This window comes from Vanellus vanellus (assembly GCF_965231255.1).
Source record: "Vanellus vanellus genome assembly, chromosome: 9".
In the NCBI taxonomy this organism is placed as follows: domain Eukaryota; kingdom Metazoa; phylum Chordata; class Aves; order Charadriiformes; family Charadriidae; genus Vanellus; species Vanellus vanellus.
In genome coordinates, this window is record NC_138914.1 from 16,997,766 (window position 1) to 17,014,310 (window position 16,545).

A 16,545-nucleotide genomic window follows, 5' to 3' on the forward strand; every position below is an offset into this window, starting at 1 on the left:
GATCTTCATTTATCTAAGATTTTAACACAGTCTCACATCACATTTCATTAGTAAATGAGGGACTTGGATAGCATCCTCTGCCACATGGCAAATGGGTGAAAAAACAATCTTAAAGAATATTTCTGGAGGCTACACCTAATGTGAGTCCTGACACAGTCTTTCCTTTGTCTGAAGCTTCAGCAATGGAAAAGGATGCTTGGGTAACACCCTGCTCACCAGGACTATTCATCATGCATAAAGATGTCACTCAAATAATTTCCTTCTAATATTTTTCCATGTAAACTACTTCTGTTTCAGAAGTACTCCAAGTGTTTGCAAATGATGGTGGGAATACTGCAAAGTTCACTTCTCAAGCTAGGGCTCAGATTCACACATACCAGTTTCTAAAGCCATTAACAGAAAAGAAAGGGATATACAGCCTTCAGCCCCTTGTCACAATTAGTTTGCTTTTTCACCTCTAAATCCATTCTGGGATGTCATAATTACTCTAACTTTTAGTTGAGGGCACAAAATTATACCATTACAAAGAAATTTGAGAAGAAAATGCAGAGCATACTTTGCATTCACATAAGTTTTGTTCTTAACATTTGGATGATACACAAACTCTCATGTCAAAGGACATCAGACAACTTTTTGGCTGAAAACTCTGGGATGACTGACTGACAGACCCTAAGGGTAATGTTTATGTGACTTATGAATATTATTTGTTGATAATGTGCATGCAGTTATCATTAGAGATCTTACATCTCCATTATTTTAAAAAATAATCAACACTGTTTATTCACTTCAGAAAGCATTTATACATTATACTGAATAATTAGCTGAGGATTTTATCTCCTCTGAAAATGATGACTATGCATCACAAGTATAAGATGAACATAAAGAACAAAAAAGGAAAAGGTCACTCATCTCTCCCTCTCCTGACTCACCACTCCTTTTATCATGCAGTCAGCCTGTTTTTCCCTAATGTATGAAATGCCGCATCTACAAATTTTCACCAAGGTATATCAGGTTGCATCACCACAATAAGAATTCATCTTAGATGATCTGAATATTTTAGGGGAATGCATTATTTTAAGAGCAATTATTTCTGATCAAAAAAGCTTGCCATAAAACATGAGTGATAATTACAATAATAGGTTAACTACTGAAAAGGCAAAAAAACATGAATAATATATTGCAGGTTTAGAGAGGATGTACCAACCAAAAGGAAATTGACTCTCATACAATTATAATTAATTATATATTCATCTACATATGTTACTTACATAAGGAACCTCCATTTTCTAACAACTTCCCTATGCTGTTTGGCAAAGTTTCAGTATATATGTTTCACAACTGGAAGGAGAAAAATGCAGCCAAATACGGAAGATATGATTAGCAGAATATACATTCAAGTATTTCAAAACTTGTACAGGAAAACATATTGGGGACAGCGGGGGGAGCAAGAGGGGAGGGGATCGCCATGCATTGTGCTTACAATATTTTTAAATCTCTTTTTCCCATTATTTCTATTTTCCCCATTTCTATTTTCCCATATTTTCCCTCCCAAACTTACACAGAGCTGCCTGCATATGCCCAAAAGATACATCAAATTAGTATCCTCCCAGGTCACGCAAATTTCTGATGAACCAACTATTAAAGACTAAAACAATATCTTTTTCCATTGCTGTGAAATTACTCATGGAAAATATAAGCATTTAAGAAAACAGGACTAAACAGTCAACAACAGGAGTAAAGCGTTCACAATCTGGTCCTAAGTAACGGGTCCTCAGTTTCTAAAATCTCCTTGAGTTGTGGCTCAGAAACTCACTATGAATTCTGTAATGATCAGATAAGCAGAGAGAATTTTTCCATAAAAGATATCATTACCACATCAGTTGTCATCTTTTTATTGGCCATCACTCTGTGACTACTCACAGAACCCTCAATAACCTCTCAAAGCTTTCTTTCAAGAGCCATTAAACTAAATTGAAATTCAGAAAAGATTTTCTGTGTATCACCTTTTCTTTGATTCCAAAATCTTGGGGAAAAATCTAGAAAAGGGTCTAGATGCAAATAGATGGGTACAATCTAGTGTAGCATTACTGTGTTTAATGATCTGTTACTAAAATATGGAACCACGATAATGATTAACATTTTAACTGTTTGCATAATAACAATAACAATATCAAAGCAGTAAATTATGGAGTCTAAACTATCATTTCACTATTAGATTAAGCACATTACAGCCAAAAGGGCAAGTCCAGTCCTCACTACTATTCACCACCACGTGATTCTATCTCCTTACCTGGTGCAGACATTAGATATTGTATGACCCCGTGACATGTCAGATCAACTTGCCACTTTCCTAAATGCTACCCCTCTGGCCACCTCATCACCAGTTCTAATGCAAAGGAAACAGTGGGAAAATACAGATGAGGACTGGATCTGCTCAGTCTCCACCTCTGTGATACATCTGACTGATCAGAGGAAAACAGAGTACAGCAAAAGTTTTCATTAAATATTCAGACTTAACAATGTAGCATTTTCCAGCAGAACAGCATTAATAATTCCTGTCCAGGTCTACTTCTGTCTTAACTCAAACTTACATTTATTCTATTTAGCTCAGTTTACATCTGAGAAGTTCATAAATGTTCAGTAAAAGGGCACTTAGAGAGCATCTGGATTTAAACACCTGGTCATCTGAGTACATGAACTTCAGTTACAAAATTCAAAACTGCATAAGAAGTTCATTAAAAACTTTTTATTCACAACATTTAACAAAGCTAAACAGAAAAATGCAGATGTGCCAAAAAGAAAAAAAAAGTTGTTACATATATTATAGAATTCAAAGCCAAAAGTCCAAGTTTTCCAAACTCTGACACCTAAAACCAACTCCTGGTGTCTATATCATGGGAATAGTTTCCATTGCTTCAATACGACTTACTAACATTCAACCTTCTGAAAATCAGGCTGGTTATATTTAGGCACCAATCTATGGACTTCAAATCTGATTTCAGACCTCTGAATTGAAAATTTACCTCAATATTCACAGAAATCCACTCAATATTCTTGGCAATTAATAAAATGACCAGAGAAAGTTGAAGTTTGAGGCTACATATACTTTCAATATCCTAAGGACATATTTTCAACATATAATAAACATGTAATGCAGATAATAGGACTTTGGCTTTTCTTCTAGCATTGACCATATGGATATTTTATTCATTTTTCCACACAATTTGAAATATATAGGTTTATTCATTTTGAAAATAAAGATAATGGTAAGAGAAAAAAAGCGTGTACAACAAAAGCAAAATAAAATCAAGCAATAAAGAATGTGTTCTGTCTTCACAGAAACATGTATCTCCACCGAATCATCAAATCATGTGCACGTCACTGTAGCTCAAATATGTCTTTCAGAATACAGAATGATAAGAATATTAGCATGGCACAGCTTCCTCAGCAGATACTAGTAACCTAATAAATCCATAAATGAAGTTGCGAAGCTAACAATTCTGTTTTCCTCAAGTACACTATTATGAACACAGTAGGCTTAGTATAAGATGGACCATATCTTATATATTAATATGTTTAAACACATGATTTTACTACAGTTAGGACCAATCAAATGAAAAGCTAGCACTGCTGTGCTACTAATGCTATGTGCCTGGCAACGTATATATGGCATATTGTTGTCAGCATGCAAAAACTATATATGAGGAGTTAATACAACTATCATTCTCTGTACTAACCAGTTCTCCAAAATTCAAGTACCACAGTCTATGAGTATTTGCAGAGAAAGTAGTCATAACTCCCTGGCAGAGACTGAGAACATGACTGAACACACAATTGCTGAGATTAGCCCAAAATTAATGTCCCATAGGTCTAGTCATGGCTCATGGTTTTTGCTGTCAGAAAGCTTTGGCAAATGCAAAAAAAAAAAAAAAAAAAAGAGAGAGAGAGATAAAAAGCTCACAGCAATCTGGATTGTCCTGAGATGCTTCTAAGCAGCGACACTTGCCTTACAGCGTAATCTGCTTTCTTTCTCAGAGGCTCCTGTCTCTTCCTGCTGTGGCTGCGATAGGTGAACTCACCTACACCTCCTCCTGACTTCCATGCATGTTTTTATCCATTTCACTAAATAAGAAGTATTAGGTAACTAATCTGATAAATTTCTTACAGCAGGGAGGACTTCTCAAAGCAAGGGTTGAGGCATGGAGAGTAATCTTCAGGGGACAGCAAGGAGAACATACTTGCTATCAATTTCACAATGGGAAAAAAAATTCTGTTCACTTCAGAGTTATCTGTGCAAAGCGGGTTCAAGTATTGTTTAAATATATTATTGGGTCTGAGATACACAAGTCAAGGTAAGAGTTGAAAATTCACTATGGTCTATAAACTCTTAAAGATTTCAGGCAGACTTTTTTTTTTTTTAAATGTCCACCATCAACAACAAAAAGTAATGCTACCTTTGTCCGCTTCATGTTAAGTCTACAGAAAGACTGGTAATACTTCACCTATAAATAAAAAAAGGAGGTAAGAATATATTTGGACTGGAGAGCAGCTGAATTTCCAACAGAGCTCTTTTCCAAAATAAACTCTTTTATACCAAATATTTTTTATATTAAGGGCGGAAATATTTAAAGAAATTGTGGTGTCATCTCTGATGGCAACCCTGCTTCCCTTGTAAAGAACTCTCCATCTTTAATAAAAGAGTAGTGGAATCATCCACTACATGAAGGAAAATAGCTTAAAAGCTGAAACAGGAGCAAGAAGAAAGAAAAAAATGCCACACACTCATATATTGATATAAAGCTGTAATAAAAGCTGTCAACAACTTGAGTGAAACAGAAAACCCCCTTCATCCTCAGTTCTTCCACTGTGTCACATTTGCTCTACGTCTGTTATGTGGGAAAGAAAACCCTGTTTAAGAAAAATGTTCGCAAATTCTTTGGTATAACTGAAAATATTTTATATATCAAAAAAATTTTCCATCCAGATAGTTTAATCCAAGACTAATGCTGTATATAAAGCATATTGTACATACTTAGTCCTTTATGATTAATTCCTTTTGAATGTCAAATTTGTTTTAGAAGTCACATGCAATGCTTCATCCTACCATAAAATCTAGATAAAGTGTTATATATATTTTCAGGTCTGGGTTAATTTGGAATTAACTGTAAACACTTGGAATTCACAGCAATATATGATGAACATGTCCAGTACAAAGGGCACTAGAAAATATAGGGAACCTGTAATTGCCTGATATTTTGGATAACATAATGATGCTCAGAATTTTACTGATATTTCTTCTCTTTTTTTCAAACTCTAGACTAAAAATATAGCTGACATATAGGAAAACGAATGCAAACAAAACTATGTGTGTCAAATATATTTTATTAAATAAAAAGGCCCAGTCATGAAGCTTGATAATAAAGCCTAGTGTGTTATTCAGCATTGAAATTTCTAAAATTATAATGAGATGGTTCATGAACATTCTCATTATGTTAATCCAGATTCCTTCAGGAACATCCAAGATAAAAGCTGAATCTGACAGAAACCATTTGTGGCTAAGCAACGGTTTCTGCACTCACATATCTGAAGTGCATGTTAGTTCTGCAAAAATGCTTTGTTCCTAATCTTTTGAGCTGTTCTTCATTAGCTGTGCAAAGCTCACTCATGTAATTTGACTGAGTTAAAATGCAAACCAGAAAAAGTTTACGTCCTAAACAACTATAACAGGAAATACGTAACTGAAATTCTATTCAGATGGCCAAGCAAGTGAAGAAATCACTTACTATTTTTTGCAAAAATCCTGATACAGTTTTAAAAGCATTGTGGTTAGCACATAATGATTAAACCATCAGCAATAGCAGCTTTATTACATAACTTCAGCTACTATTTCTCAAAGTCAACATACATGTATTTTGTCATGCAAGGAAACATGTTTTACTTCTGCAGGCATTTGAAGACGTTTCTTCTTGCGATTTTCAAAGCGACCACATATGTTTTACTAATTATTCAAATCCTGAACAAAGATTTTAAAGAATAATTCTAGTATGACAAAAAAATTTCCTTCTTATTGGAACCTCATGGTCCTTAGTCTTGTAGCATGATTTACAAATCTTAATTAAAGTTGGCATTAAAAATGCCTCCTGTAAGCTGGAAGCAGAGTCTTTCCTCGTGCAGTTAGCAATGTTCCAACTTACATACGTAAATATTTCTTAAAACTCTAGCCAACTTTTCTCCCCTCTAGTAAACCCACAAAAGGATGTGAAAATTTCAGGGAACAACATATTTACATTTTTAATCTCCTCACTAGAAATATAGCATCTTTGTGCTTAGCAAATACAAACACACTTTCATGAAAAAAAAAAAAATCCAAGCAACAATCCATCTTCTCCTCATGGTCAGTGGTATGGCACCATCACTAAAATCACCAAGACCATCAAAAGCTGAACATAGGTCATACTTTAACCTGACCTCTGATCAATAATGTAGTGAAGAGATTTTAGGAGAAAAGTAGTTGGAAAAATAGTAATTGTGTGCAAACCAATGCTGACTCCCCTACTATTTTTTCATTCAACTACAGTAGTTTATATTAAAATAATTCTAAATGTGTCAACAGTTACAAGACTACAAACATTTTCCAATTACTAAGTTTACATGGAAGGAATTAGCTATCTTGATTGCTTAATATTTGAAATTTCTATGGAATTCTCCATGCAAAAAAGCATTTCAAAGTGTTTATTATAAATTACTTTAAATTAATTGATGTCTTGTGAATATAATTGAGATATAATCCAGTATTTTACTTATTCAAATGTTGAGAAATATAGGTATACGTGTGTTATATGTCATCACCATAATCTATAAAAAAAAGGACATTAACATCAAATTAAATAAATAATAAAACTAAGTGATAGAGATGAGTTCTGTACATCTAGGTATTAAAATTATGCAAAATGTATCACAGCTTTATGATCAAAATAATCTAGACCAAGTTTTTAATAGGCTGTGGCTTTAAATTCAATAAACATTGTATTTCATGAAAATTATGTATGTACCTTTCTCAAGAATCATTACTAGATTAAGATCTTATTCTAAAAGACGCTGGGAGAAGATGCCAAAGAATGGCTGCAGGTAGTGAAGGCAGCTCTTTCCCTGAGAAGGTGCTGAAGTCAGTGCAATCATGAATGTAAAGCATTTTCCAAGATCTGATCCTTTACTTATGTTGGTCTAAAGAATGCCATTGGGCAAAAATGCTGGATCTTCTGTTGTTCCAGTGAAAAAGAAAGTTCTTCAGGACTTCTACTTAAACCATCCATGCCATATAGAGAGTAAGGAGAAAAGCAAACGTCCATGGAAGAGTAATAAGCACCAAAGGGAATATAAAGCTGTTCGACTTTCTGTTATAAATAACAGCCATGTTACTACCCCTAATTTTCTTACATTACATACATTTTCAAGCACTAATGGTTCAGAAATCATGCAATTCTCATAAAACACCTTTTACTAGTTAGTGAACAAAACAGGGATAGTATGAGGTAGGATCAATGCCTGCTTATAACATTCTTTTAGGAATATGTGATACGTAGCTTAGTGACATGATCTTCTATCACCATCTGGCTCAAGCTCTACACATCTAGAGGTTTTCTGCTCTTGCGGCACACAGTTCTGCAAATCTGTATTTGTTTTGCTGTGCCTCACTACCTCTGTGCTTCCTTTGGGTTTACCTACTGCAGTAATATATCATCTACAATATGAAAAGCTTAACGGACCCCCCAGGCATTTATAAATTTAGCCTCATAGTGCCTAAGGAAAGCAAAGTATTGGTATCCCCATCAGTAGCAGCACACCTGAAGACAGAGCAATTGAAGATCAAATAGTCTAAAACAAATAACTGAAGTGAAAGGAGATATTATACATATACAAATACATAGGTAAAGCTGAAAAAGTAGGATGATTGATATGTGAAGAACTTCCTGTTTTCTTTAAGTGCACCTGACACATGTACCTTACTCAAACCTATTGCACAGAAGTGATGGGCAACCACAATGAATATAATGCCAAAATGCCAAATCTGGAGGGAATTTCTCTCAAACCAGTTTTTTGCCTTCTGACTACCAGGAACTTGTACAACGTAGTATTCCCTGGCTATTGAAACAGCACTAGAAATAAAGAATATTTGTCCACCCACCCTGACTATCATTTTTAGTCTCATGCTAAAGTTGAAACACTGCAACAGTACTCATTATCAGATCATGGATAGTGTTTGGACTTAAGAGTAAACATTCTTGCAGAATTGTATCTAACTATGGCTACTCGTTTTAGTGTAGGTTTGAAGGTAAATGCTTGTAGAAATTCCAGTGCAGAAATAGTACAGTGTGCAGCAGCTTATCTTCTAGACATCATGAGACATAAAGAATGCCTCATTCGATCATTTCTTATGTTATACTAGCTACTGAATTAATCCTCAAAGTTCTCTTCTCCAAAATATGATATAGTCAAAAATTCAGAAACACAATTTCAGAAGCATTTGTTCTCATCAACTGCTTCTCAGACACTGTGAAAAAATGGAAAACCAGCCAGAACAACATTTACTCTTGCAACTTATTAGCAGTCACAAAGAAGAATGCTGACTGAACATTAAGAGTTTGTTTTAGAATCCTGGTAGTATTCAGATTCAGTGACACACATACCTCATCGGTTACAGAGAAAAGCTTCCCTACACAGCTTTGCTGGAAGGGAAGACATAACGCATCTTATCCTTTTCCACAAAAGAACATTCCTGGATCAAGTTAGACATAAATCTTTATTATTCGTGCTAATCCTTACACTTTTTGATGAGTCACTAGCGAGAGATCTAAAACTTAAATGTGGAAGCTATTAAGACACAAAGCACATGAACATCAGCATCATTTTGCATTGAATAGCTCAAAATTTTTCAAATGTCAATAAGCTTCTGTTTCTGGAATGCATTTAAACTAGTGAACTATAAATTTAGGTATAATAAATAATAAATTAAAATTAATAAAGGGTATGAGGTCTTATCCTTGGACTCCTCCAATAGACAGTTTCCTTTACCTTGTGTTATTCATGACCACTTCCTTTTCTTTGCATCCTTTGGTCAACTTTCACTTTGTGTGAGCCAACACTTTTATCCAAACCAGTTTAATCAAATCCATTCAGCAAGTTCTTTAGTGTATAGCTGCATGCTTTAAATCCAGCTCTTTGTTGTGGCATTTGTAATAGCCAGCAGTTATCAACTATTCATACTTACAACAACTGACAGTACTATTAATTGCAATATATCTATATTTTGAGTGAAAAATGTCACTTGCCAATTTCTCTCATTATCTAATTGTTTCAAACAGGAAAATAAAAACATTTTGTTATAAACATGATTTATAGTAATGGGATGGATGAGCCGAAATAAAAAAATGGATAAGTACATTTGAAACAACTGTGCAAAACTGCATAGGTATGTCTTCAGCCATGGTGAGTATTTTTAAACCAGTCTTAGAACCAAATTTAATATTAAATCTAGTTCATTGCTCTTAAGCATATGGTAGATTAAGACTGTCAGAGTAGCTAGCAGTTCTTATTTTAAAATATATTTTAAAAATATATCATTACATCTTTAAGAAAGTATGAGTCTTCACATCCTTTGTATTTTAATATGGAGGTTTCAAAAGTAAGCATGGTGGGCCAGGAAATTAATATTAACAAACTGCTTAGTCATTTGCTGTCTCTGAAGACAAGTGACATTTCTGATAGTATTTGGTGAGCATAAATTGAACTGACCTTGGAAGAAACCTTAATGTCCTCATGTGCATAAACCAGTGAGGAGCTATCTATATGCAGTTTCACACCTCATGAACTTTTACACATTATTCATCTAAATCAGAGATCCAAATACAAAATCTGGCACTTGGGACATCATGTGGATTTCTGATATTCCTTGGCAAATGCGGGGTCCTGAAATAAATGGCTATATTTAAATGATTTACAGATGTAGGGGTAGGATAGTGGGGGAGAGGGTTATTTTCATATTTTATTCCAGATGCATACCTGAAGTACAGATAATCATTGTTCAGCCTAAATGGTGTTTCAAAAGACCACATTTGAGGGACCACAATGGCATGGAAACTGATTATACAAAACACGAGTGGAGACTGCAGAATCTCCTAGCATCTGCCTTACTCAGTTAAATGAAGAGCTTGTCATACGCTGGCTTTTCAGCGGTGGTGTGTCACCTAAAGTCTGCCATGCTACAGTATGGGTGAAATGACACAGCTGATATGCCAGTATGTGACATACCTTTAATTTCACATGCCACGCATAGCTGCATCCCCCACTGTGAAATGTTGCAGGGGCATATTTTTCAGGTGACATTACATTGTTGTGCTAGACAATTTGCTGCAATTTAAAGCCACAATTAGCATTTGAGATTAGAGGAAAAATGTTAGCCAAGCTGTTTGAATGGTACACTTTAACTGGAGACTTTTATCCTCTCATAATGCTAAGCACCATTGCTACCATCATTTATTTTATGTCCAGGAGACAAAATTTTTTTCTGAATTGGACTATCAAAGGCAGCATGTGATAAATGCATGATAGAAACCTCTACATAACTATTTTTGGCAGAAGTTGAAAACAAAATAAAATGGCAAAATATGCTCTGCATCCAATATACAGAAGTCAACAAAATATGTGGTTTAACACCTTATCAATATTTCCAGTAATATGTTACGTTTTCATACAAAATGACAAAACATACAGAACAAGACTGCTTTTAAAAGCTACAACAACAGCAGAAATACCAAAGGGATGTAGTGCCATGAATGCAATTACAGAAAAAAATCTTTCTCATTGTGTCATTCAAATTGTAAAATTGCAAAATATAGTCACAAACACATAGTTGAAACAGAGTTCTGAAACAAAGATTTTGATGGGGCTCTTCATAAAATGACAGAGCAAAGATCTATATCACTTTGCTCTGAAACTTCAGGTATCATGTTATGCAAATAAAATAGGCTGTTCTCAGTCCCCTTTTTATGAAATTGCTTCTTTAAATATGACCTGCATCTCTACCTCATGTCTGCTTTTGCATCTCTTGTTGGAAGAGTATTTCACATCTTTATCTGAGAAAGAATGTAAAATGCTGACCACTTGATGATTAGCAAACATTCCAGCTAGGTTATGGCTTTATTTTTATAAATATGCAATATTTTAAAAAAATCTTTTCAAAATAATAAATATGGGTTTATAAATATAATTTAAATGCTACTAGAAGTACTTTGAGTAGCAATGGAAATTTAAAGTCATGTTTGAGAGGATAGGTCCAACATAAGGAAATAGCCATAGAGGCTTTAACACTGACCTACAATATACCTCAGTCATTGTCTGGACGTACCTGTCGTAGCACAGCTCTGTCTCTATGCCTACTTAGTCCTTAGTCTTTCTGCTAAAACAAACATGTAATGTGCCTATTCTAAAGAGAGTTTGGTAACCCAAAGGATTTGATCTCTTTGCCACAGTGTAGATCAATACCACCAACTCGGTTACTATGTGACAGCCCGGTGAACCAGTGTCCAGCTCAGGCCAGACAAAAAGCAGTTGAATTAGTGGCAAGCTTGGTATCCTATTGCCACTTCAATAATTCCATTGTCACCATTTTGATACAGTACTGGGGAAGCTAGCAATCCATTCAGTTCTGAGACTCCATCTATTCAAACTCTAGGACATACAAAGCATGTACATAGCCTTTTCCACATATATGTAGCCCTATTGGTTTTGTACGCTTCTAATATAGAGACTCACAAAAGGATTCTAAACTATAGTTCCTCTATGTTAATGAATATTTTTCAAAATTTAGTTGAGGAATGAGTCAATTATTGACAAGATCTGAGTCTTAAAAAAAAAAAAAAAGGAAAGAGAAGGAAAGAAAGAAGGAAAGAAAGAGAAAAAGAAAAAAAAACCGTATTTCTCCCTTCTCGGAAAAGAACAAATGGTATTGAATCATCAATAAATGCAGTGAGCAGTCTGTAAAATATACGCTCAGAACTATCAGAGAAAATGAATTTGAAATATAAAAAGAGCTCTGAAAACTAGATAAAAGAATGTAAACAAAAGCTCTTCTTTTTATTCTGAATTACCCACCTGACTCAGTGCCATAATTTTCTAGGTAGGAGGAGGAGAAAGAAAAGAGAAATGTTTGAATATCTTTCCCCTTTACTCTCTTTCTCAGTGAAGCAATGGCTGAAGAAAACATAAGAATCTGAAAGGGCACATTTTCCATTGTGATTGCAAAAGCTGTGATACACTGTAAAGCCTGGAACCTTTTAGCTGTGTTCAAATTTGTGATGTTATTTTTAAAATGAATAATTTATGAAAAATTATAAAATTAAAATGCTTCCCACAACTCCCCTAACAATTTCATGCAAATATCTTAACTGCACATCCCTTGTTATTCGTCTCCTATTAACCCTTTACAGCGGAATGAGGAGCCCTCTACACCGGGTTGTATTTAACCCTAGGCAGGAATAGCCTTGAAGTTAAATTCACAGACTGGGATGTTTCTCTCACAATGATAATTAAGCAGCAAAGAAAACAGAAATACATTGACTAAATTATTTTACCTAGAATTTTAACTGAAACTATCATGCATTTAACATAGTATAGATTGCATATACAATAAAAATGCGAACCAATCTGTGTACCACATGAGTACACTGTAAATACTTCTCCACAAACACTGGCTGAGGAGTGGGCTGGCGCCACGTTCATTGGTCTATTCTTTTCACATAAATCATAGCTGTCCAAAGTCTAATCGGATTTACACTGGCTGCCAATGTTCCCAAAGGCTTCTGCACTAGCCAGCTTGGCAGTTCTATAAGGAAGGCCCAACCACACGCTGTACAGCCTCCAGGGAGAATCCTTATGTCGAGCACATCCCTCCATGGCCAATTAAACTGGCTTTAGAGTCACCTTGCACTGCTGGCATGGTGCAAAGAGCCTGCAGTGCAGCTGAGGACTGGGGCCAAGGTGTTGTCAGTTCTGATCCTAAGGTTGGGGAATGCTCTATTAGAGAAATTTTAGAGTTACTTTCACAGCCCATTGCAAAAGCACCACACACATAACCATCTCATAAAATAAAACCCTTCCTCATGATAAAAGCTGCAAATGAAAGCATTTTCACCTCAACACAGAGCAGTTCCCATACACAGCAAAGCAGGACTAGAAAACTATGGTTATGGCTGTTGACTACAGAAATTTCTGAAAGAAGCCTCAGAAAATATTATCTATATCTTTTGTAGGTATAACACACAAAAAGATATTTAGAAAGCTCTTTATTTTAGGAAGCATTTTAAGGTTTATGTTGCTTGCAGAAGTCCTACGTTTATTAAATATATATTACATTATTCTGTACAGCATTTTTACTGCCATACTATACAATGACAATCATCTGTAAAATGCTGACTAACCAGCAGCAGCTGTTGAAGAACTTGCTGGAGTTGCAAACCGACCTTTCTCAGGAGTTTGAACTACAAGCTGAGAAAGCTGAAATATTAAGGAAAGAGTAAATGGAAACAATGAATAAAAACCGGCAGCCGACTTCACAGTTGAAGATTCAAAATCTAACGCCACGGTCACCTGTAACCTCAAGAACCTTATGTGAACATTACAGAAGTCTGGAAGTACACTAAAGAGACTCAAGGAAGCAGCTGTTTAAATACTAACACAAGTATTTCACATTAGTTAATAGTGAAATACAAACAAGAATTAGTATATGCAGAATTTTTTTTAATGAATATATATGTATGTATCCATCTATGTGTATGCATGTGTGCATATATATGTATATTTAAATGCAAAGCCTTTTTAGTAAAGTAATTTTTTGAGCTGAAGCAAAGCTATTTTCACCAGAGTACAGATGGCTGAATTACATATTTCCTATGCGTGTGCATATATATGGCACAGCTCTCCTTGGCTTTAGTAAGAATGTGCTTGGGCTCTGTGTCAGCTAATCAGTTACAATCAGGAAGCTGTATGAATGTCTATTACGAATTTAATGAAATCAAATTGCAGAGATTTTCTTTGAAGCATATTTTTAACACACATCGCACAGCAATGTTTCATGTTGTGGTACACATCTTAACACCAACACATTCTGGTGGACCACCAGTCTTTTGAAATGCTAGAACTACACCTTACCAGACATAATCATTAGTCCTGTACCAATTTCACAACTGAAGAATCTTTCCTTGCCTCTTATTTCATACTTTCTTTGCATCAAATCATGGCCTTGCTTATATTAAAAATGATTGGGTGTATTTATTAAAATTAAAATGAATTTCTTTAATACGCTACATGTCGGTGACATTTTTCTATGCATAATATACATTCATTTTTGGTTCCATAGTTATGTTAAGAAGAGGCAAAGACAAAAGTAGAGAATATCAGAAGTGAACTAATTTGAGAAGCTTAACAGCATCAGGACTGTGGAATTCAAACCCAGATCATCTATTTGCCTTGAGAAGAGAGCAAACACTGAAAGGCAGACAAGTCTGCATGTGTCCACATTTACTTTTGAAAGTGTCCTTTCTTGAATGGAAATGGACAGTATTTCTTTATACAAGTGGACTCCTAGGGATAAATGTCTCAACTCTAAATAACCCAGGCAAGGGGTATATCAACAAAATGATTTATGATTGCCATGATGCAGTCATAGAAATAAATGTTAATAAGCTAAGACACCTTGTAGAATAAAGCTGTATGTATTCATTTAAAAACAATATGCTTCAATAACAGATAGCAGCTCCTGAGAAGCTGCCTTCCAATGCAACTATCATGGATTCCTACAGCATATTCATTTCATTCTTTTGATAATTTTCCAAAATGTACCACTTAGGCATGGACACACTAAAATGGAACTTTTCTTCATCCTTTCTAGTACTCTAAATAGTACTCAGAATAAAGTAACAGGGACAGAAAGAAAATAAAGAAAAAAAAAACCACTTTGTCTGAATCCAGGTATTGTTTTCTATAGCCGAATTAGTTTCACTGATACAGTTTTTGCTGAGTATCAGGAAAATACATTCCATCCAATAAAAAAGAGACAATTATTTGTATTTACTATTTAATAATACATGGGAAACACAAGAAAAACGCTTGTAGTCATACTATTATGAATCACCATCCAATAAAAAAGTTTCTTAACGTACAGTCTCTCCACTGTGCTCTAAGCTTCTCAGCAGAGGGAAAGGGAATTTGAGATTTGCACAATGTTAAGAGCAAAATCAGCACTGAGTAAAAATAATACATCTTTCTCATTGTAACTTCATGGCACAAAAAAAGGAGCAATTTATTCCAAACAAGGAGAGAACTCAATCTTCATATCATGGATTCAGTAATTTACACTCATTTGCATTTAGTACTGGATCCTCTATTAGCAGGAACATTTCCTATTTAAACAAAAGTAGGGGAAAATAAAATCTTGATTCCCTTATATTTCAAACAGGAGATGATATGAATCAGTTACGAATACTAAAGTAGGAGCATAAGAACCCAAATCTGAGGTTATTTCTAGGTATATGACAGCCTTTTTGTGGACTTTGAGGGAACCTTCCTGGTTTTATGCTTCAGCTTTCCTATCTGCAAAATGGGAATAAAAAATTTTCTTCAGGTTATTTCCACATTTTTAGAAAACACTGGGCATATGAAATGCCATAACACACTATTGGTGATGTAATAAAATTATACATTAAGTTTAATAAATACAGCCATATTAAAACTCTTAAACACATAACTAATATAAGAAGGTAGGTTACAACCTTCAGTTTTTGCATTCAGTGTGCCTCGTGGGATACCCAACAGAATATAGACAAAAACCATTTGCCAAAAAAAATGCTTCAATTAATTCCAAGGTAGTTGAATATAAGGGCCAGAAACTATAAGCAAACGATGGTACTAACGGCAAGATTTTGTTGCCTTATTGATTCACTCAGAGAGACCACAAATTACAGTGTCTGTCATCTGTAAATAGAAAGTTGGAAGCATGCAGCTGCAGAACTGTGTAGAAGCAGGCATGGTGTATCCACTAAATGTTATGCCCCATAGACCATAGCTCACTATAAATCCATCTATCTAGCAATTAGACACTGCAGCCTGAAATTTATGTTAAAAAGGGCACTGGTACAGATTGTACTGAAACTAATAATTATTCTCACACACGCCAATTCATAGCACGTAGAAAAAAGAATGTCTCAGGAACCAATCATTAAAGGCTTCTCAATGGTACACAACAGTACCACCAGTTGCATCTGTCTGTATATTTTTAATTAATGTAATTCTGTGCTCTCTTGGGGAAAATGAATAAACATGCTTAGTTGAAAACTGCTTTTTCTTACAGGATTATTCATGAAACACAAGAGTAATTGTTTTGGTATGAACATTGCTGAAACACAGAGAGAAATGTTTTGATATGTACCAGCATATTTTGTTCCATGTTCTCTCTCTCTCCTAATCGATAAAGTTTACAAAAGGAAACAACAC